This window comes from Pan troglodytes, chromosome Y (genome assembly GCF_028858775.2).
Source record: "Pan troglodytes isolate AG18354 chromosome Y, NHGRI_mPanTro3-v2.0_pri, whole genome shotgun sequence".
NCBI classification, from domain to species: domain Eukaryota; kingdom Metazoa; phylum Chordata; class Mammalia; order Primates; family Hominidae; genus Pan; species Pan troglodytes.
Window position 1 is genome coordinate 16,773,016 of NC_072422.2, and position 25,397 is coordinate 16,798,412.

Below are 25,397 nucleotides of genomic sequence, written 5' to 3' on the forward strand. Positions count from 1 at the left end.
CCAGTTACTCAGGATGCTGAGGCAGAAGAAGAGCTTGACCCAGAAGGCGGAGTTTGCAGTAAGCCAAGACGGAGCCACTGCATCCCAGCTTGGGCGACAAAGCTACGTTTCATCTCAAAAAAAAAAAAAAAAAAAAAAAACAAAACTGATAAAATCCCAACCATTCTAAATTATTCCTATTTGTAAGAACTTATTACTAAACTGTTATAACAACCACTGCCAAAACTTTCAAGAAAAAATTATCATGAGTACCACCCAAGACAAAACACCTACTTTCCACTATTTAAACTAGGAACATTTAATTTCATTATGCTATGCACTTCAGAAACTTAGCTAGTTCAGTTTTGATTTAGGTAAAAAAAAAAAAAAAAAAAAAAAAGGTTTCATTATCATATCCTCTTTCAGTCACCGAACGCTTCAAGTAGAATGTTACAGATGTTTTAAACTTTAGTATCAACCACATCTATTTATTTCCTTTGACCTGTACTATTCCTCTAAAAGATAAACGTTTTATGGTGAGGCAGACAGTTTTGTAGTCTTTCTGAAGGCTTCTCAAACATTTTAAGCTTATAAGTTTTTAAAGAGAAACAGCCTAATTGGAAAACTTGCGCCGCTTGCAAGGGAGATGTAACATATGCCTAATTTTGTATCTATTTATGTTCAAAGAAACAAAGGAAAATGTTCAGCAAACAACAGAATTTACTCTCCTATTGAATTTGCTTTTAAGCATGTGCAGCTAACCAATAACATCAGGAATTTTCTATTACTGTAAAATTTTATTCTGAACATTTTAATGTAGATATTACATCTAAACAGATAGTTTTCAAATAGCATTAACAAGTATGAAATTACTTTGAAGAAAATTCCTTTTCCTTTGAATACCTCAAAACCTTCATGGAGGAAGTTAGTATCTACCTGTCTCCACAAAGCCCATATGCTTCTTTTAGTAATATGCAGGTAACAATGCAGAAATAACATTTCAATTTTCGATTTTCAAACAAGGTTTGGTATGCAATAACTATTATTTGGAATACTTGCTTTAATATCTGCTTCAGTCTCCTTTTCAGATCGACTTTCCCGACCATCTACTGTAGATGCCACATAACTTCACTTACCATATGCTTCACGACGAGCAGGGTGAACCCTACCCAGAGAAGGTGGATTCCTTTGGTCTTTTCTGCCAGTGTGCTCATGACCACAAAAGTAAAAATCACTGCAGCTTCTTGAGTAACTTTCTTGACTTCTGCCATATCTATCTCGTGTATTGTTATAATCAGAGTGGCTGCTTCCACCATAAGACATCCGAGGCCCTCTTGCAGGTGGTGCACCATGAGAGGTCCCTGCAGGGTTGATAAAATAATATGTTGGACTATATTTAAACACTTTTACTGCCACCACTAAAGGATGAATTAGTTAAAGTGCTATTTGGAAATATCTGCTTTCCTCTGCCCTTGTTGACAGGATAGATATTAATTAAGCCTGCATTGGTCAGAAGGTTTTATTTAAAAGAAGTGTAGGAGTAGTATTTTGAAGCTTAACAAATTTAATTCTGAAGTAAACGTTGAGTCACTTTTTCTGCACATGAAGTTCTCTCCTTCATATCGTTCCCTACGTTTTATACTGTTAGACTACTCAATATTTAAATATGTTATATTGTCCTTTATAATTTTCCTTAGAATTTCATTAAAATAATGATCTGGACTATTACATAAAATTCTTTAATTTAAAAATCCATCCTGGACTCTTACCATATCCCTGAAATTCATTTTTGTAAGAACTTCCACTTGCACAATCAGAATGATCTCTACCACGGGTTTTGTCGTAGCCACCACTATCACTAAATTGAAAAAAAAATTTTTAATGTCAGAATAAACAATTTAAGAAATCTATTTGATAAATCCAGATAATGTTATAGTACCTATATCCTTTAGAGGAATGTTCATCCCGACTAGATTGACCATTATCATGGTATGCATAGCCTCTAGATGGTGGAGCATAATCCCTGGTTTCTTGGGAGCTTGGATGATTTCTGTGTGAGTAAGTTTAAGCAACAAATTTTAAATTTTCAACTTCTACTATCCAACATATAACTAAATTACAACTTAAACACAATTAAATTGCCAAACATCTAAAAAGATATTTCTCCAAATAAAATAGGCAAATGCCCAAAAACACATGGAACAGATACTAATAATCAGTGATTCATAAAATGCATTTCACATCCAAAATGAGATTCCAGACTTCACACACACACACTAGAATGGCATTACATTTTAAAAAGCAGGAAGTAGCAAGTGTTTGAGAGTATGTAGATAAATTGGAACCCTAATACAATGTTAGCTGGAATGAATAACTTAAGAAATCTTTTTGACAAGTCCAGAAAAAGTTATAGTACCTATATCCTCTAGAGTGATGTTCATCCCGACTAGAATGACCATAATCATGATATGCATAGTCTCTAGATGGTGGAGCATAATCCCTAGTTTCTCAGGAGCTTGGATGATTTCTGCGTGCATAAGTTTAAGCAACACATTTTAAATTTTCAACTTCTAGTATCCAAAACGTAACTAAGTTACAACTTAAACAAAATTAAAAGGTCCAAAACCTAAATGGATATTTCTTCAAATAAAATAGGCAAATGCCCAAAAAGCACATGAACAGATACTCACAATCAGTGATTCAGAAAATGCACTTCAAATCCAAAATGAGATACCATAATTCACACACACACACACACACACACACACACACTGGAATGGCAATAAAAGCAGGAAATAGCAAGTGTTTGACAGGATGCAGATAAATTGGAACCCTGATACAATGCTAGTTGGAATGGAAAATGGTGCAGCTACTATGGAGAAATGTAGTGGTTCCTCAAGAAAACAATATAATTATCATACTACCAAGCAATTCCACTCATATACACCCAGAATTGAATACGTGTACTCAAACAAATATGCGTGCATAGAAATACTGCGGTGGAAACAACCCAAATAAAATAATGAGTTAACAGCTTGTGGAAGGAGTGAAGTGCTATGATGTAAATGAACCTTCAGGACATCATGGAAAAGGAAAGGAGAGAGATACAAAAAGTCGTGTAGTGTTTGAGCCCATTAACATTAAATGCCCACAACAGTAAGTTCAGAGGCAGAACACTGACTGGTGTTTGCTAGCAGCTGAGGGAAGGGAGAAAATGGAAGGAACTGCTTAACTGGTAGTTGGAGTTTTATTTTGGCGTCATGAAAATGTTTTGGAACTCGATGGAGGTAGTTGTTGCATGACATAGAATGTATTAAATGCCACTTAACTGTTTACCTTATAATAATTAATTTTGTTATGTTTATTTCATCATCAAAACAAAAATAATCAACTTTTTAAAATTTTTTCCTTTACCCATCCTTAGCTGCATAACCGTCATCTCTTAGAGACATATGGTCATTTCTCCAGGAAGAGATTGGCTCTCTGAGTGGAGGACCTCCCTAATTCCCTCTTCCATATGATACGGGACCTTTAACATTAAAATGTTGGAACATTATGTAAAGAACACCTAATCTGAAACACTATTTTCTCTTCTCTCAAACAACTTTTTAAAATTATTTCTTCTATGACTCCATTCTTTGTTTCCTAAATTACTAGACAGTCATGACACTGTGAATATTTCTTATGGCTTTGGATAATCCCATGGCTCCCACAAGGCCAGTTCTTCTAACGAAGCTGAAGGCAAACATTAATTCTTAGGTAAAAGTTCATTTGTAATGGTTAAGAACTACTTAGTTACTATTTTCCTTTTCATATGAATTACTGATGACTACAAATGACATAGGGAAAACATGTAAAACCACCAAATCTTCACAATTTGAAAGTTTACATACATTGTCCTTTCTCAGCTGAGGAAGGTAAATTTTCCCACATAGTTCAATCTACCTCACAAACACAAATACTGCTACCTTTGAACGACTGCATGCTAAACTTTTACATGAAAGTTCTCCTTTCTCTCTAAGTGGTTGGCTCTATCTTAAATGTTGACAAATTAAAATGTACTAGTGAAAACTTTCTAATGATAGCCAAGATTTACTTTTACTGCAATAAACAACACTATTAAAGGGGTCATTACAACATCGTTGCTGTTTCAAAATAGAAAAAATTATCCTTTAATATACTCTTCACAGTGCTATTCCTTAAAGGTCAGCCTTTCACCTATGATATGTTCACTAGCTAATTTTCCAATGGAAATGTGTTGGCTTGGGTATCCTGAAGTCAATAAATACCTGACTTCACCAATACTCTACTTATGAAATGTAAAATTGAAAATGTCAGTTTTTAATTTCCTCCATATTAGGATGGAGGACTAAGTAAGAATTTTAATTTGTTCTGCTTACTTTCTTTGCTGGAAACTTCTGTTTCTTGTCTTGCTTTCTTCTGTTCAGTCTGCAATCTTACAATTGTCCTTCTCAAAAATATTACTTCTATTCAATCCTACTGCTCACATCATGTTGCTTAGTACTAAATTCTCTCCTCAAATAATTTCCAACCTTACACTAAGGATATTGTGTTAATGTTTAAACATCCTAGAACAATCTTAATTATTGATTTACAGTTCAGCTAATAACTCAATTTAAAAATTACATGGATTCTGTTATTTGGGGGAAGATCTTAAATCCCTTACAAGACCTCTTGCAGCCACGTCGCCCATTGTTTCTACCTTGAAACTTCTTTTTTTATTTCTGGGCCCAAAATATTTGCCCAGATTTGCTCGTGGCTGCTTCCTCCCCAGTGTTCCAAAGTCATCCAAAATTCCTTAAACTGTTTATTCACCTTGAAAATCTAAGAACCTCCTTTATTGGCCTTCTCAACATTTATGTGCACATAACATTCCTATTTATTTTTACACAACAAAATATGTGAGATTAAGTAATTTAGAAATAACATTGGCTGGGTGTGGTGTCTCACACCAGTAATCCCAACACTTTGGGAGGCCGAGGCAGGTGGTTCATGAGATGAAGAGATAGAGACCATCCTGGCCAACAGGGTGAAACCCTCTCTCGCTCAAAGTAGCAAAATTAGGTGGGCATGGTGGCGTGGCCTGTAGGCAGGAGAATCAGTTGAACCCAGGAGGCAGAGGTTGCAGTGAGCCAAGATCGACCCACTGCAATCCAGCCTGTTGACACAGTGAGACTCTGTCTTAAAAAACAAACAGACAAAAACTCTACACAAATTACCTGCTCTTTTGCTTGAAAACTAGGGGGAAAAAGGAAATTATCATAGATTACTATACAGAAGTCAAAATTATCTCCAGAGTTACCACAAAGCCATGAACCAAAAGCTACCCTTGGTTTCTACCACAGCTTGAAATACTAATTTATAAGAGTGAATAAAAATGTGCTTTCTGCTATGTGCCAGGAAATGTGCTAGATGTAACAGAAATAAAAGCAACTAGGAAGACTTAAATATGCACTATATACAATTTCACAATCAATAGATTCATACATGGTACAGCAAGTACAAAATACCTACAATACGCAATGAGGAAGAAAATATGAAATCTAAGTGGTTTTTGAAGCATAAATTGATATTTTTGAGACACACACGGGGAAGGATAATTCTTAAGAAGTCCAAAAAAGCATTTTGGGGATAGCGTAAAGAGGAACAGAGGCTAAAAACAGATTGAGATAATGTTATTTATCATTTTTTTAATTTGCTATATTTTTTTGCTATAGAGTCTTGCTCTGTTGCCAGCCTGAAGGGCAGTGGCATGATCTCAGCTCACTACAACCTCCGCCTCACAGGTTCAACTGATTCCCCTGCCTCGGCCTACCAAGTAGCTGCAGCTACAGGCACACACCACCACTCCCGGTGGATTTTTTGTATTTTAGTAGAGACAGGGTTTCACCATGTTGGCCATGATGGTTTCATTCTCCTGACATCATGATATGCCTGCCTTGGCCTCCCAAAGTGCTGGGATTACAGGCTTTAATAAAAAGTGCACATAAAAACAATGGCGCCTTAGCACCGTCTCCCACAACTTGCCCAAATTTCAGACATGTCCGACAGTTAAAGGTAGAATCCTCAAGAAAAATCGATGAGTTTAACAAAAATGAATTTCTTAAAAGGACTAATATCACACTGCTCCCACCAAGCCCAGCCTGATTAGGATCATGTTATAAAGCAAAAAAGTTCTAAAGGGCCCAGAATGGAATGAACTTGACACAATGTAAAGGAATTCAACAGTTAACAGAATTACATAAAAGTTTAAAGCTTTAGTAAATACACAATCCCTAGATTTAAGACTCAATAGGACAACAGACCAATGTTTGGATCAAAACAAATCCTCAAACACACTGGGGAAATGAGTAATTAGGTATTCATGTTACACACATCACTCTGGTGACAGGGAAAAAACGTCCTCAGGAGAAAAGAGCAAGGATGGGGAAAAAATGCCAGTTACTTCTTGTGTTATCCAACTTCAATGTTCTCCTATTTTTTTCTATTTTCAAGTACTTAACACTTCCTTAAATGTAAAGGTCTTATTTAAACCCACTTTCTCAAAAATATATTTTCAGAAAATGGGAGAGAATCTTTCCTTCTTGTGAGTCTGTCTAGATGTCTATCCACAGTTTGTCTGTGCTCTAGAAGTATTTCCATGAATTGGAAGTAATTGCGTTAATGGCATGTAATAATTGTTGACTTATTCCTTTCATTTACATGAGGGTCCCTTATAAGTTTAAAGCTCTTCAAAACCTTTGAAGATCTATTTACACTCATATTGAAATACAAACATAGAAAAAGGTTACCATATATTAATTTATATAAGGTTAATTCCAATACCCTTCCAACTACAGTTGAATGTATATGGCACAAAGAAGAGGATGTCTTCATATGGCTTTCTACTATCTTCAAAAGTTATGTAATTCTAAAAAGACCTAGAAATACTGTTAACTGAAGAAGAGAGTTAGAATATTATTAATGAGAGACTCTACCTCTCCATTCATATCTTTGGCAGTATTCTTAGCATCTGCAGGGTTCTCAAAAGTAATAAATACAAAGCCTCTGGATTTGCTGGTTCAATCCTTTATCAAAAGAACTAAAATATATGAAAACATTTTACATTGATATAATGGACTCGTCAAGGTACTAACCATCTAAAAGTTACATCAAATCAAAAATAATTGCATTTCCCATCACTAGTATTATACTTCATACTGGTCACCCCTATAGTCAGCCTATTTTGTTCCAGTTTGTTCCCTAACTCCACAACACGTTTAGTTTTCCTTATTTTCGTTTCTAAGTAGTAGGTGATCCTTACCACAGATCCTTAACCTGCTACTATGAGAATTTTCCAAATATCAAATAGATAACTTCAAAATAAGAGTTTAAAAACAATAAGGCATTTTAATGTAGGTATACAATGAACTTTGAAAAACATGTTTTTTCAAAACATATATATAACAGACATATTTTAAATATACATATTGAAATATACATATGAAAATACACACACACACACACACGCACACACGGTTTTAAGGGTTACCTTCTGATATGGGACCATGTTTCTCAAATACTGCTTTAAGCATCTTTTCATTGGTTTCCCTATTGAGGCCACCAATGAAAAGCTTGCCCGGATGATCTGCTTCTACCATTGTGCTGCAAATGGTCAAAGAAAAATCTATATTTAGATAAAAATAAATAAGCTAAAAAGATAAAATTTTATTACGTACCGTGTTGAAAACTCAAGTGAAATTCCCTTTCAGAGCCTGACATCTTTTTTAGTACTTCTTACTTTAAATACAAAAATCAATTCAAGATGGATTAAAGACTTAAACGTTAGACCTAAAACCATAAAAACCCTAGAAGAAAACCTAGGCAATACCATTCAGGACATAGGCATGGGCAAGGACTTCATGTCTAAAACACCAAAAGCAATGGCAACACAAGACAAAATTGACAAATGGGATCTAATTAAACTAAAGAGCTTCTGTACAGCAAAAGAAACTACCATCAGAGTGAACAAGCAACCTACAAAATGGGAGAAAATCTTTGCAACCTACTCATCCGACAAAGGGCTAATATCCAGAATCTACAATGAACTCAAACACATTTACAAGAAAAAAACAAACAACCCCATCCAAAAGTGGGCAAAGGACATGAACAGACAGTTCTCAAAAGAAGACATTTATGCAGCGAAAAAACACATGAGAAAATGCTCATCATCGCTGGCCATCAGAGCAATGCAAATCAAAACCACAATGAGATACCATCTCACACCATTAGAATGGCAATCATTAAAAAGTCAGGAAACAACAGGTGCTGGACAGGATGTGGAGAAATAGGAACACTTTTACACTGTTGGTGGGACTGTAAACTAGTTCAACCATTGTGGAAGTCAGTGTGGCGATTCCTCAGGGATCTAGAACTAGAAATACCATTTGACCCAGCCATCCCATTACTAGGTATATACACAAAGGACTATAAATCATGCTGCTATAAAGACACATGCACACGTATGTTTACTGCGGCACTATTCATAATAGCAAAGACTTGGATCCAACCCAAATGTCCAACAATGATAGACTGGATTAAGAAAATGTGGCACATATACACCATGGAATACTATGCAGCCAAAAAAATGATGAGTTCATGTCCTTTGTAGGGACATGGATGAAATTGGAAATCATCATTCTCAGTAAACTATCGCAAGAACAAAAAACCAAACACCGCATATTCTCACTCACAGGTGGGAACTGAACAATGAGATCACATGGACACAGGAAGGGGAACATCACATTCTGGGGACTGTTGTGGGGTAGGGGGAGGGGAGAGGGATAGCATTGGGAGATATACCTAATGCTAGATGACCAGTTAGTGGGTGCAGTGCACCAGCGTGGCACATGTATACATATGTAACTAACCTGCACAATGTGCACATGTACCCTAAAACTTAAAGTATAATAATAAAAGAAAAAAAAGAAAAATAAATAAATAAATATGTAAAATTTCTAACATACAGAGCAAAGGGGGCACTGACTTCATGGATAAATGCTGCATTTTAATATGGACCTGACAAAATCTCATTTCTAAAACTTAGATAAGAAAAGCTATTGTAATTTTCCTAAGTTGTAATGTGAAGGAGTGCCCCATTTAAATAATTTTATTTGAAAACTATATATTTATGAGGTACAGTGTGAGGTTTTGTGTATTTTCTTTCTTGAGATGTATATCCCCTGTTGCCAAAATGCACTGCTCATTGCCGCCTCCTCCACCCAGCCTCAACTGATCTTCCCATAACTCAGCTTCCCAAGTAGCTGGTACTACCGGGGCTTTTTACCAGAGCTGGGAAATTTTTTGTGTTTTTTTTTTAAATAGACATGCGTTTCCCCATATTGCCCAAGCCAGTCTCCAAATCCTGGGTTCAAGTGATTTGCTGGCTTGGGACTATTAGAGTGATGGCATTTCAAGGGTGAACCACCACGCCCAGCGGGATATGTGGATAAAAGATTAAATCAAGGTAATTAAAATGTTCTTGGGGGAGAACACTTAAAATATCTTACCATCTTTCAGTGATTTGAAATATACAATAGGTCAAAGATCCCCAAACCCTGGCCTTCAACCCATACCTATCTGTGGCCTGATTGTGATGCCGGAGGATGACCTGTAATACCTGTCTGTGGAGAATGTAACGCCTGAGGATGACCTGAGGTGGTACACTTTTATCCGGAAACCATCCTCCCTACTCCCTCGCTGGCCCTCCCTGTCCCCGTGACAGCCTCACTGCCCCACCTGGCCTCTGTCACATTGCTCCTACCGGAAGACCCGCCCCACCACGTGCCCCTCGGAGACCTGCCGCCAGTCCCCACTCCCAAACGTGTCCACCTCGCCGCCTTCTTCCCCTGCGCAACCCTTGTCTGAGGAAAAACTGGCTTCCACTAAACCAGCCCCCGATGCGAAAATGGCAATAGATTAAAGGAGTCCATTATGTTACCCAGGCTGGTCTCCAACTCCTGACCTCAAGCCATCCTCCTACCTCCACTTCCCAAAATGCTAGGATTACAGGAGTAAGTCCGTGTGCCGGGTTAATGGAATAACTTAAGCGCATCTATTTTGTTCCCGTTTTAGGCTATCTAACTCCATTTGTCTGGATTGCACCTACTTATTCGGTTTAAATTATTTATGGTGCCAGGGATACATGAAACATGTTTCAAATACTGTCATGCAACGAAGGAGACAATTACAGGCTTTACAGAGGCAAACTGAAACTGAGATTATTTACGGCCCCAGACTTCTACATAAACTAACGTAATACAATTTATGTCAAAATCTGGTAATTCCCGTCAAGCAAATCAGACATGTGACATGCGCTGACTAAAAGTATAAGTTTTTAATAGCCTTGGTTAAGTATATTGCCTGTATTTTGAATGATGACCACATTCACAGAGAAAACCCTCTTGAATAAAAAGTGCACATGGCGCCTTAGCACCATCTCCCACAACTTGCCCACATGTCGGACATATCCGACAGTTAAAGGTAGAATCCTCAAGAAAATTAATGAGTTTAACAAAAATGAGTTTCTTAATAGCACTAAGGAGTTCTCTCCCCACTGTCTCCTCCTATAATTCAACACCCTCACATGGAAAACCCATCCCCTTTTACAGATAAAATCGCAAAACTTTTCTTTCTGTTCTTATCAAGAGACCAACGTGTCCAGAGAAACAGAAAATACACGTGCTTTTCAGCAGGACAAACAGCCTCAGGGTCGCCCGGCTCTCATGTCGTATGCATCCGGCTTTGGAACACCACGGGGCCAACTGTGGGAAGGACAGCTGGAACTGGCCTGAGGGGGAAGGACGCCAGAAGCCGTGCCCGAAAATCTCGCCTACCTCCAGCGGCCAATCATTGCGAGGGCGGGGGGCGTCGACCAGTTATTGCGAGGACTGTAGGCGTCTTACCAGGCACCCTGCCCCTAGTTGGCAGGCAGCTCCATCCTCCCGCGGTAAGCCTCCTCTGAGAAGCTGCTTGTGCCTGGCGGCGGCGGATTCCGACACACGCGGACTGTAAGCCCTTTGGCATTGTGGGCATAGAAGACCTACACCCTAACTGGCATCCTGAGTGTGGCAAGACATTAACCCACAGGGAACACATGAAACATCTCACTTCATTAGGCAGGTTAGGCTGATGGTACTAAATACTGCAGATCCAGAGGGGAGAGAGAAGAACCAGGCGAGGACGCCGCAGCTGCGGTGGCTTGGAGGGGAGTGGGGCAGGGCGGGTGCCTGGGAGAAAAGTCGACGGGTAAGTTGCTGGGGTGGAATTCGTCTGCACCAGAAGCTGAAACCCCACAAGGACTCTATCAGGTCTAGGCAAACACAGACTCCGAGTTCCATGCTTCCTCCCTGAGGATGCTGTACTCACAGGGGCGTTCCAAAGGACCTCTCATCCTGTGCCCCTGGGCACGCGGGAGGCCAGCCGCCATGGTCGCCAATGCGATAACCCGTGTGCACTGCCTCACTGGCACAGATCCTCCCGCAAGCGCAGCAGTGGCCGTCGTGCCTTCCAGTGAGGCTCTGGAAGCCCAGGGCCTCGGCCTCCGACTCCAGGGCTACTGTGTACAGCTAACCCTGCTGGGTATCTGGGCCCCATGGTGAGTGTGGCGGGCTGTGGGCCCTGCGGGGCTCCCCAGGAACCCTGTATCCACGTGGGTGTGGCACATGTTTCTCAGAAGGGCAAGGCCCAGGGGCCCTTCCGGGAGCTTCCTCTAGAGTCTAGGGGTGCCAAGGACATGAGATGGGCAGTGTAGGCCTTAGTCTGTGGGAGCCTCAAGGAGGGCACCATGTTAAGGGGGAGGTGCTGCAGGAGAGGGCAGCCTGTGCGCAGAGCAGGGAGGCAACCCTGGGGGAGGAGGCATGCTAGTGGCTAGTGGGGGATGACATCATGACAGAGATAGAGGTGGTGGCCAAGGAGGAGGCCAATGTGGAGCGGCAGCAGGAGGACCCGCAGGCACAGCTTGGCCCTGGCCCCAGGACGCCCCGGCCAGCAACCAACTCGCTGGACGTCCTTCACTTGGAGCTGGGCTCCAGTCAATGTCCCAGGCTGCAGCGCATCCACGGCTTCTGGGCCAGAGCCATATCCTTGCAGCTGCCCATTCGGGATGGCTGACAGCAGTGGGTGGGCGCCGAGCTCTCAGGAGCGGGGTTGGGGGAAACAAGGTGGAAGGCACCGGGGCTCAGCCAGGATTCAGGACATGGGGGACAACGAGGGGAACCAAGGACAGATTCGTGCAGATAGAAGGGCAACTTAATTGCGGGCACCCTGAGGGCACGTTATAGGGACAGGAAGCCAAGCACAGCACTCACAAGGGAGAATAGCACCTCAAAGGACCCTTCATAAACAGCAGAAAGTTGAAGGACACATTTCACTGGGAAAATCCCTGGAGGAAGGGGAATCTGCGCGCCCAGGCCAGCCATGGAAATACCCCTGCTCCCGGTACCTGTGTCCAGCAGGCTTATCCTAGAAACACAAGGTGCTCAATACTCGGGTTCACCGTGCACGGGGCTGCTGTCCTCTGCAAGGCAGGCACCAGCTCCCCAGACACGATTTCTTCCCTCTGCCGGCGCTGCATCCAAGGATGTTTAGGCCCTGAGCATATACAACCTCCCGTGAAACCACTAGAGTCTCACGGAGAGAGCCAGGCACAGCCCTGCAGCTACTTCTACCCACAGCGGTTCCCTCGGGTGGACACGCCCACCCCTCAGTGAGACCAGGAGAAGAGGACAGCGCACACACGGACAGCAGCAGAGCCTGTCCAGCACCCAGCACATGAGGGCCTCCCGCAGCTCAGGAACCCTGAGCAAGTAGCTGCCTCACACCACAACACCCCGCCGGCAATCCCCTCCCCACTTTTTCTGTGCCTGTCCCTGGTCAGAGCAGGCTGTCTTGGCCTGCCTCCACCTGCCGCCAAGACCACCACAGCTGCGAAGGTGCCCCCCAACACCAGACAGAGGACCAGGAAGGGAGGGTGCCAGACCAAAGGCCTGCGGGGTAGCCCTGCCCCACACTCTCCGTGCTCTTGCAAAGTTGCAGGGTGTTTCTCTGTGAGAGGTGACAGCGTGCTGGCAGTCCTCACAGCCCTCGCTCGCTCTCCGTGCCTCCTCTGCCTGGGCTCCCACTTTGGCGGCACTTGAGGAGCCCTTTGGCCCACCACTGCACTGTGGGAGCCCCTTTCTGGGCTGGCCAAGGCCGTAGCCGGCTCCCTCAGCTTGCAGGGAGATATGGAGGGAGAGGCGCGAGCGGGAACCCGGGCTGCGCGCGGCGCTTGCGGGCCAGCTGGCGTTCCAGGTGGGCGTGGGCTTGGCGGGCCCTGCCCTCGGAGCAGCCTGCCGGCCCTGCCAGCCGCGTGCAATCAGGGGCTTAGCACCCGGGCCAGCGGCTGCGGAGGGTGTACTGGGTCCTCCAGCAGTACCAGCCCACCGGCGCTGTGCTCAATTTCTCGCCGGGCCTTAGCTGCCTTTCCGCGGGGCAGGGGTCCGTACCTGCAGCCCTCCATGCCTGAGCCCCCCACCCCCTCCGTGGGCTCCTGTGCGGTCCGAGCCTCCCTGAGGAGCGCCGCCCCCTACTCCACGGCGCCCAGTCTCATCGACCACCCAAGGTCTGAGGAGTGCGAGCGCATGGCGTGGGACTGGTAGGCAGCTCCACCTGCAGCCCCAGTGCGGGATCCACTGGGTGAAGCCAGCTAGGCTCCTGAGTCTGGTGGGGACATGGAGAGCCTTTATATATAGCTCAGGGATTGTAAATACACCAATCGACACTCTGTATCTAACTCAAGGTTTGTACACACACCAATCAGCACCCTGTGTCTAGCTCAGGGTTTGTGAGGGCACCAACTGACACTCTGTATCTAGCTGCTCTGGTGGGGCCTTGGAGAACCTTTATGTCTAGCTGAGGGATTGTAAATACACCAATTGGCACTCTGTATCTAGCTCAAGGTTTGTAAACACACCAATCAGCACCCTGTGTTTAGCTCAAGGTTTGTGAATGCACCAATCAACACTCTGTATCTAGCTACTCTGGTAGGGCCTTGGAGAACCTTTGTGTCCATACTCTGTATCTAACTAATCTGATGGGGACATGGAGAACCTTTGTATCTAGCTCAGGGATTGTAAACGCACCAATCAGTGCTCTGTCAAAAGAGGCCACTCGGCCCTACCAATCAGCAGGATGTGGATGGGGCCAGATAAGACAATAAAAGCAGGCTGCCCAAGCCAGCATTGGCAACCCGCTCAGGTCCCTTTCCACACTGTGGCAGCTTTGTTCTTTCATTCTTTGCAATAAATCTTGCTACTGCTCACTCTTTGGGTCCACACTTGCTTTTATGAGCTGTAACACTCACCGCGAAGGTCTGCAGCTTCACTCCTGAGCCAGCGAGACCAAGAGCCCACTGGGAGGAATGAACAACTCCAGACGCGCTGCCTTAAGAGCTGTAACACTCACCGCAAAGGTCTGCAGCTTCACTCCTGAGCCAGCGAGACCACGAAGCCACTAGAAGGAAGAAACTCCGAACACATCCGAACATCTGGAGGAACAAACTCCAGACGCGCCACCTTAAGAGCTGTAACACTTACCGTGAGGGTCCGCGGCTTCATTCTTGAAGTCAGTGAGATCAAGAAGCCACCCATTCTAGACACACCTGCACGCTCACCTAATCATCTGGTGGCTCCTTGACCAGAGGCAGATTGTGCGTCACACCCAGGTGTTGGTTGGCCGGGATCACAAACGATGATGAAGTCAGGCCTGCTAAGCTACATGATGGATTTGCAGGTCAGGCTAAGGAGCCTGGGTCTGCGGGAGGGGTCCGTTGTCTGGGTCAGGGTGAGATCCCCCTCGGACCCGGGGTGTCTCAGCGGGAGAGCTAGGAAGGGGAAATACATGCTTCACTCCAGCTAGCAGGTCACCTCAGCCCAGCTACATGAAATGGTCTTTTGAGGTCGTCTTCTTTCTCCATCTTGGCCAGGTAAGGGGAGGAACTCAGCCATCCCAGGTACCGACGGTAGGACGACGTTTTCCTTTTGTCACAACCTTTATTTCCACAATGAAGTGATCGTTCAGGAGTATTGCCTTGGACTCCTCAGTAAGGGGTGCCTCCCAGCATGGTAGGGAAGCTGATGTGTGGGAGGGTAGGTCTGTCATGAACCTTTCTGACTTCTCTCTTTCCAGGATACAGGATGTCTCATTCCACTGCAGTCCAGTGGTTGTGGGATCATGAAGGTCAAGCCTCCAGCTGCAGGCACTACACTTTCTACCTGAGCTTCTACGGTCGGTTGGCTGACCATGACTGCCCAGGTTCTGGCAGGATTCCTGAGATGGGTGCCACAGTGGGACATCATGGGAAAGAACCTTGCCTTGGCCTCTGGGGAACTGACTTTGAGCCATGACCTGACCTGTCCTGTACCCACTTCTGCAGTACCCCAGATCATCAGCCAGAGCCTGCCATACTCAGGATGCCAGTTAGGGTGTTGCTCTTCCATGCCCACAATTCCAAAGGGCTCACAGTCCACGTGTGCCAGGCTCAATCCCCTGCAGTACTTCCCCAGAGAGGGAGGCCATTAGAGAGGGAACAGAGAGGAGGCCAGTTGAGTGGTCTAGGGCTGGGGACTGAGAGGCCTTTGATTCCTGGAGTTGTGCCCCACGTGGAGAATCCAAGCCTCAGGGAGGTGACTGCAGTGAGCAATCCCACGCCATCCATGGGCTGTTGGAGAAATGGCCATCAGGGAACTGTAACATCCTCATTGCAGGATTGGGGCACCTTAAGTCACCTAAGAGGCATAAGTGTCTAAGGTCGGAGGGTGAGAAGCAAGTCTCAAGGGGTAGCTGTCTCATCAAACTTAGAGGGCTCCCTTCCCTGCCCTGAGGCTGGCTACCACTTGAGACTCAGTTTGGGCTCAGCCAGGGCCCTCTCGCCCTCCAGGCAGATGTCCCCCCGAGGCAGATGTCCTCCCAAAATGGCTCTCTGAGGCCCATCGTTTTCTGTTACAATGACCCGAGGGTCCCCTGACATGCTTTCTCCCCTCTGCCATCGTCACTCACACTGCCCTGCTCCCCAGGGACAAGAGAGGCCACTGCACAGGGAATCTGGAAGACCACACTGGGCTCACAGGGGAGGAAATGTAAAGAGATTGCACAATGGCTGGGACCTTTGGTGTTTGTCCAGGGAGGGGAACTGGCTGGGATTTAAGGCCTATCTGAGTAGTGGTTTGGACACCCAGTGTTACTTATCATGATGAAGACCTGCTATTTCACATCCCCTAATATTAATATGGAAGTTATTTTCTTAGAATAGTGAAACAATGAGTACAAAGAAACAGTGTTTGTTCTGATTCATATGGAAATGCTGCAGACGCGTCCATTTTCCATTACAATTCTTATGTGAGAATTGAAGTGTATATTGAGTTTTAGGATACATTTTGATTGTTCTACTCCTGGCAAATTTTGTGGTCATGTTTGCAATGTAGAGCCATAGAATCCAGAACATTTTTGAGTGACTTTCAACTTCTTTTAGGGTACTTAATTGTACGTTTTTATTTTCTCACCCTGTGGTTCTCTTCAGTTTATTATTTGAACTTTATATGCAAGCTGATAAATTTGTTTTCTTATTTGTCTCTTGTGGAAATTTGTTTTAAATGACATTATTTTCTGTTAGATATGTGAGTTTGACTGTGAGTACTTTTTCTAGTACAAATTTTTTATTTTCATTTGTTAGTTTTGTGTGTTTCTGTGTGTGTGTGTGTGTGTGTGTGTTTAGAAGGAGTCTTGCTCTGTCACCCAGGCTGGAGTGAAGTGGCAGGATCTTGGCTCACCTCAACCTCCGCCTGCCAGCTTCAAGCGATTCCCCTGCCTCAGCCTCCTGTAACAGAAAATGATGGGCCTCGGAGAGCCATTTTGGGAGGACATAGAGATGGGCCTCGGGGGGACATCGTGTGGAGGGCGAGAGGGCCGTGGCTGAGCCCAAACCGAGCCTCAAATGGTAGCTCCTCAAGTGGAGCTGGGATTACAGGCACATACCACCATGTCCAGCTAATTTTTGTATTTTTAGTTAAGACTGGGTTTCATCATATATGCCAGGCTGATCTCCCACTCCTGACCTCAAGTGATCCACCCACCTTGTCCTGCCAAAATGCTGGGCTTACAGATGCAGGCCACCATGCCTGGCCTCACTGACGTGTTTATGTTTTTGAAGCCTCCCTCTATTTTCTTCATGGACACATATTTTAGAGTTATTGAAATAATATATTTTATTTATTTACTCAATACTTTAGTAGGATTTTAAAGGTAATGTTTTTATTCCCTAAATGCAGTATTATGAATAGGTTAAAACCTTGTGTAGTATTGCCATTCTCTCTTTCATAAATTCTTCAAGAACTCTGATACTGTTTTTCCCCCACCTGAGGAGAACATGCAGATAGTTACAATAAATTGTGTGAGTGGGTATGAGAACATAATTTGAAGGCCGGGCAGGATGGCTCACACCTGTAATCCCCACATTTTGGGAGGCCAAGACTGGTGGATTACCAGGTGTCAGAAGTTCAAGACCAACGTGGTCAACATGGTGAAACCCCATCTCTACTAAATATTCAAAAATTAGCTGGGTGTGGTGGCAGGTGCCTGTAATCCCAGCTACTCGGGAGGCTGAGGCAGGAGAATTGGTTGAAGCCAGGAGGCAGAGGTTGCAGTGAGCCAAGATCGGACAACTGCACTCCAGCCTGGGCCACAGGAGTAAAACTTTGTCTCCACTGTCCTAACACCCCCAAAAAAGCATCAAATTTACATAATTTTCTTAAAATCCAGCATAATTTTATTTTTATAGTAGTCATCACGGTCAGACATTGTTTATTTTGGAAAATTGATTACCAAAATCTGAAAAATCGAGGCCTGATGAAAATATTTAAATTAAACACATTCCAGACGCCCAAAGCTGAAAAGCTAAGGTGTTTCTGATATAATAGCCCAAATTCTGCATTTCCTCTCTATTGGACAGTGTAATATTGCACATATGAAAAACAAAGGTAGTGTTAAATAAAAAGTAGTGGAATTAAGAGGAGTTATTGCTTAGTGAATTAAAACAACACACAAATTGAGAAGAAAAGACAGTGATAGAAAATATCTTGTCTGTTGATTTAATTCACAATAATTTTCATTTTGTCTATTAGCATTAAATAGTACCATTAACATAATATCATTTTGTATATTGTCTTCTAACATGTAAGTGGTTTTTATTTTGTATATTTGGAAACCTGATCAAAGATTCTTTATACATTTTATTTTTTCCCAAATTTGCTACCTAATAGCTACCTAGTGCTAGTTGCCTGAATAGCTCTCACTAAGTAGTTTGTCTTTTCCTATTAATTTTAATATGAACTTGGTGTGTATTTTGTTGGCATCTTTACTAAATCTACAGGTGTTGAAGTTGTTCAGGTTTCAGTCATGGATCCTCTTGGGTTTTCTCAAGGCTAAAACACCCTTTCTATGCTGACCATTAAGAAATTCCCAACTTCAGGCCAGATCTTTGTTCTGCCTTCAGACTTGGCATATCCAACTGCATGCCTTACATCTCCACATACCAAAACCAGACCTTCATTTCATGCCCAAAACATGTTTCCTCGTACAGTATTCCACTATTTCAGAAATTCGCAGCACCAAATACCCTGTATTTCAAGCTAGGAATGTAGAGGATGATCCTTGAGGCAGCCTTTTCTCAATGACTCTTCATCATTTACATCCAACTCTTCACAGGTTGTGTGTCCTCTCCGAGAATTACATAGTCTTAGTAAATAAAGAATGGCCACTAAGTAACCTTCAATCATCCACTGTTTTTTGAATTCATGTCAGTTTCTTTACAGAACAGCTGGAGCTCTGCAATGTCAATGTTGGAGTAAGTACTATTATCTGCCAGTATTACTATTTTATTTATCATGAGATAAATGTCCCTTAAAAATGCCCACACAAAGCTATACGAAGTAACACAATTAAATGATGTCTTTTTTTATGGATAAGTACAAGGCAAATAGAATCAATTGTTATAATATGATCCTTACAACTACACACACAGGTCCTAGATATTTTGGACCCCACTTCATACATCTGAAATTTGAGTCTCAAAATAATTAACTTCTCTTAAAGTCTAATTTCAGATTACAAAACTACCTCTTTCCACAATATTTTGCTATCTCCCTTTAAGAACCAGCTGGGGAATCATTAAGAATAAAAAAAAGTCATTTTCTTCAACATCTCCTAGCTGAGCCAAAATCTGAATTTTCTGTGGCGATGTTGTTATGTGCAATTTCGCCAAAACTTTTGCAACTTTATCCACAGTTATGCTTCAGTGGCCTACCTGTCATCCAATACCTGCACACCTGCTTTAACACAGGAAAATTTGGAAGTTAATACAAGTATTAAGTCTTATCATTGTAGACAATGACATATGAAGACACTTTCCAATCTTCCTTGAATATATGATATTCAAAATGTCAGTACAGTCTCCGAATTGTCAATGTAATCTTAGTAGCAGTGGAACATTTACAGAAGGTAATTTTGTGAGAGTGGTCCAATATTTTTGTTAAATACTGCTATTTTATAACCATAAATAGCATTAACTGACCCATGGTGTATAGCTAGAAACATGTTTCTAAAGAAAATATTCAGAAATAGGTTTCATGTATTTTGCTAAATTGCAAACTAACAGGTTAATTAATACTGCGAAGTGCTAGATAGTTGGAGTAGTATTTACCAAGAATGAAAAAGAATATAGGGCCATATGACTTGAGAAGGCTGGAGTTAGGAAAAGATAATGTATTTACTCCTGATTCCTAGCTTGATGTTCTTTGTGTGTGTTTTTTTTTTCTTTTTTGGTTCGTTTTTTGTTTGTTTGTTTGTTTGTTTGCTTGTTTCTTTGTCATTGCTGTTTTACGTTCTCTTATGTGTCAGATCAGAGTTTCATAAACATCCCCAAATAATTTCATGGGTCATAAAATATATATCTAGATACTTCTAGCTATTTTCCTTCAAAATCTTGGTACAATAATCTGAAATGAGACCTAGAGAACCTGTAATTCTCACAAGTATGCTAAGTGATTATTGCCAAAATGACAATTGTGAAATATTTAGAAAACCATCTAGGAGCTAGGTAATCAATTTTAATAATTGATTCTTACTGTAAGGGTAAAGGATTTTGTTGAAATGACTATTTAAATGCAACTTTTATTAAAAAGATAGAATTGAGCACTTCCGTGCTTTCTAATTAGTATCTTTAAAGTATGTTTTCCTAAAGTGGCAAAATTATGTTTTCATTTGAAGTCAGCATTATGGCCACAAATGACTTCTGAGTGAGCTTTTTGAAAATCTTCAGATCATAAATTCTAAAAATTATCTTGGGTGTTTATAAAACTCCAGAAAATGACTAAGACAATATAAATAAAAATACCAGTATCCAAAATAATCAAAATAAGTCTTACAAATATACAAGAAAACATATATACAATCTAGCCCAGTAGAAGAAAGCAGTACAGGTAAATAGTTAGATCCTTTTTAGAAAGGAATAAAGTCAAATGACCAAGGAAAAATGGCTAGATGCTTGAGCTCATTAGTAATCCAGGGACGTAAATCAAAACCACATTGGGTACCAACTTTTGTTCATTAGCTTGGCAACTATTAAAATAATAATACTGAGTGCAGTCAAGAATGTAAGGAATGGTAATTTTTTTCCATCAATCCACAGGACTCTCTAGTGACATTTATTGAAATTAGGGTGACTAAAACCTTTATTGTCCCAATAGAAAGTTTTTTGAGGATAAAAGAGTACTAACATATATAAAATCATTTATTATTTAATTTATTGTTTTATCAATTTATTATTTATTTCCTTATAGTCAAATAGTTTTTACTATATCAATAGATCTATGAAATAGTTATCTTCCAACTATTTTTGAAAATCAAATGCTTTCAAAAATTTAAAACCACAATTACATATCTTGATGCAAAACAGAAAAATAACTTCTTTACATTGTTATTTAAATATTAGAAATAGTAGGCAGAATAATAGTTCTGGAACATATTTATGTGAATTAACCTGTTTCTTAACAATAATTATCCATAGTTCTTTTCTGGAAAATGCATATCTTTTAATTTTATATTGACGTTTAAATGAAGTTACTTGCAAGCTTTTCCAAAATTGCTGCTTCTTGTCACCAATAAAAGTCATCGACAATGTTTAGTTTTTTAACTGAACATGAAAAACTATTTATCACATTGTTCAATGTTTTATTTCTGGAACAATAAGATTTCAACAGCTTTATTTTGGTTCCAATGATTGATGAAAAATTCAAACCATTTTTTCATTTAATTTTCTGTTTGAAGCGTCTAAATGGCATTAATCAATGCTTTTGGAATTTCTTCGGTAGTTAATGGAGTTAACATACTAACAACTACTCATGCATATTTCTTAACTGCAGAAAAATTAAAATTAAAAAATATACACAATTGATTTTAAAAAATAGCAATGTGATGTAAATAAAAAGCCAAGTATCGCAGAATTATATGCTTAATTTTTTTCCAAATTCACATATTAAACCTGTTGAAATGTCATCTTCAGGCATAGTTTTCTTAATATAACTAAGTGTTTCCTTCTGAAATAGCAGCTGGTTTTTCCCCTCAATCCTCTATATTCTGGATTTCAGGATATCACTTTTAGCCTTGTGGTCCCAACATGGACTACAAGGCTTTACGATTACACCATGACACTTTTCAACCCATAATTTAATTGAAAGGGAAATTGTTTTTATTAATAATTTAAGTAATTAAATCATTTAATTAGTTTAATTAATTAAATAGTTTAATTAATCATTTAATTAATTAGTTTAATTAAAACTATTAATAGGGAATAGTTTTTAATTAAATATGTAGTTGCATTTTTTTTAGGTCATTGCTGCTGAAACAGATTTTTAAAAAAATAGTCATTAGCAAACAGCCCATAAATAAATAATTGTAGGGTATATGAGAAATGACAAAACCACTGTGGCCAGACCAATTAACAACTCTCTGTGTGCTAAGCTGCTGTTTCCAGTACATAATTTACATATACCTAACCTATTATTTCCTTCATTTTCCCCAAACCTACCGTATGATGATCTGGGAGTGTCATTAAGTGGACCACATACAAAACAAACAAACAAACAAACAAAAACTATGTCAAATACTTCTCCCATCACCAGGCAAGATTGGAGGAAACTACCCATCCCTAGGCACCATGTACTCAGTGCATATTGATTTATTATTACTCACTCTGCTGCATGCTTCCTTGAAAAAGTAGCAGAATCGATGTTTTGTGTGAACTGTGTCAGGAAAATGAAGTTGATTTTCAGATTTGTCTCCCCACTAAAGTCATCACTCTGTTAACATTTTATTTTTCTCACGTACTGATAGAGGCCTCACAATAGCTATAATTATTAAACAAAATGAACATTTAACACACTTGCTGGTTCTAATCAATGTAACATAATAGTACTTCATTAAAAATGAGAAATCTAAGACAAGTGCTAAGCCAATTAGCATGGATGAAAAATATTAATAAAGTGGTAGTGCAGGGAGCTAATGAGAATATTTCATCCCCTCAAAGTTAAAATGGTACACACACTGCAGTCCAGCCATTCTTCTAATGTATTCATTAGAAACTCTCACACCTGTGTATTCGGAGGCATAGGGAAGGTTTTTCATTGTAGCATTTCAATAAACACATCGTGGAACATGAGAATTCAGTAGACTGAGAACTATGCCATCAATAATGGCAGCTTTCACCAAGAATGTTAACAAAAAATATGCGAAATAATACACACCTTATAATATTCACATAAATATTAAAAATTTACAAAGCACCAGTATTATTTACAAATAAATATTTTAATAAATTTAAAAAATACAAAGGTAATAACAAGTTCATGATAATGGTGCCTCTGGAAATGGAAGAAAGGAAACAAACCTGAGGGCATATATTCCAATTACAACCAGAGGTCATGTAAATAGAACAGGGAATGTATCAATAGCTGTTATTTTTAAGTGGGGTTAGTTGGTATTTTTTATATTATTTTGTATTTGTATATATTTTTTAAATTTTACTCAAAAACAAATTAATTTTATAATGAATAATATACCATTTACATTGGAATCATCTTGTGAACTAATTGCTTTAAAACTCCCCCGTCCCCATTGTCACTTCCAAGGAATTAAAAAAATTAAAAATTAGAATGTGGTATTTTTAAAAGAAAAATATTTTACAAGTATGAAATAAAATGTTACCAGCACATCACATTTTTTGACTGATTATCCATGTAAAATCATGTAGTAGGAGAAGAGAGAAGGACAGGCAGAATTTCACGTATTAGTACAGGAAATAATTGAATGTTTATTTCAGATACCTTCTTAAGACATACTAGTGGCCAAGAAACATAACAAAAGTGCTCAACATCACTGATCATCAGAGAAATCCAAATCAAACTCACAATAAGATACCAGTCAGAATGACTATTTTTATTAAAAAGCCAAAATAATAATCATAAGAACAATATATGCGGGCAAGGTTGCAGGGAAAAAGGAACTCATACACTGGTGGTGAGAATGTTCAGTCACAGTGGAAAGCAGTTTGGGGATTTCTAAAAGAACTAACAATAGAACTACCATTTCATCCAGCAATCCTATTACTATGTATATGCTCAATAGAAAATAAATCATTAAAGCTATCAAAAAGACACTTGAATTCTCATATTCATCACCATAGTGAAGACATGGAGTCAACCTAGGAGCTCATCCACGGTGGACGGGATGAAGAAAATGTAGTACATATGAACCCTGGAATTGTACACAGCTATAAGAAGAAAAAATCACGTCCTTTGAAGAAACATGGATGCAGCTGGAGGCCATTAACCTAAGCAAATTAATGAAGAAACGGAATATCAAATATAGAATATTCTCACATATGAATAAGAACTAAAACTTGGGTGCACACAGAAATAAAGATAAGAACATTAGACACTGGGGACTCCAAAGTGAGGACAGAGGGAGAGGGGCAGGGGCTGAAAATCTTCCTATTGGTTTCAAGGTTCCCTATCTGGGTGATGGGATCAATAGAAGACTAAACGTCAGCATCACACAATGTACCTTTGTAACAAGCCTGCACATGTACTCTCTGAATTTATAATAAAAATGGAAATAAAAGTAAAATAAATTATTAAATGAAATAATATATTACATTATAGAATGGACCTTATTTCAGTGATACATAACTGAAACATGCTAATAAAATGGGATGGCTACCTTTGTGCAAATTAACTAGACTTTAGTGGCACTAATTAAGAGAGCAATAGCTGAGACAATCAAACGATAATAGACAAGTTATAATTGATGTCAAAATTCTACCTTATTATATTACCTTCGAAATCATATTCAAAGTTTCCTTCTAGTTTGAGAAACCTCTCTCTACATATATATAGAACAAAGATTGCTTTTGCAGATTAGCATGATTTTAATAGAGCAAATTTCATCTTCAAATTTCATAAGCACCTTCCAATCCATAAGACACTGTTAGAAAAAACTGTCAATCAGGCTAGACACACATTTCAAAGAGCCTATGAGTTTGCAAATCACTTATGCCTCACTCTCGTGTTACCAAGATAATGCAAAGCACTTATATAGTGTTTCTTAGCTTGAAAGAGCCTAGGAACTTTAATTAATTAATCCTTAGACTACCCATTGAGAGAGTGATAAGAAGCCCCTTGAAGAGATCATTTAACTATATAATTCACACTTGCTTAAATGTAATTCAGCATATGTGCCATGTTGTGTTTCCCTGCTTTCTATTTCAATCTTCAGAGAAATAATATTTATGTGTGACTATATCATGCATAGGCATCTATTATGAATAAAATTATGTAGACTGCACTCTGACTGCCACTAAAAGCTAACAGATATATGTGCGTCCAACACATAAAATACATCTGGTACATTCTGCTGTATTTTCTTTTCTTATTCATTTCATATCTCATTTTCGGGTATTTCAGAGTGGACTTCTCAGATTTGAATAGGCTGAAACTTTTTAAATGAGGAATATACAATTCTCTTGTTAATTTTTATAATTAGTTTTTTGGAAAGTGTATTAAAACTAAATGTTTATAATTATGCTGAATATAAAAGAATATCATATGTGAATGCTTCACCCAAATGAAAGACTATTTAACTATTCTATTTAGAATTCTCTCTAGTAGGATTTCCTTCTCTGTAGGTAGCTGGCTACAGGAGTCTACCAAAACAAATCTATTTCTGCAGTAAATACCAACACTGGCTTACTCAGGAAAGCACTCTTTCAGGCT

At 40.2% G+C, this 25,397-nt stretch overlaps 2 pseudogenes; one reads left to right on the forward strand and one right to left on the reverse strand.

The window, feature by feature from the left end:
• Positions 1 to 25,397, forward strand: part of LOC107966130 (RNA-binding motif protein, Y chromosome, family 1 member F/J-like) — a 366,174-nt pseudogene that overhangs the window by 261,010 nt on the left and 79,767 nt on the right.
• Positions 994 to 25,397, reverse strand: part of LOC107971277 (RNA-binding motif protein, Y chromosome, family 1 member F/J-like) — a 58,497-nt pseudogene continuing 34,093 nt past the window's right edge.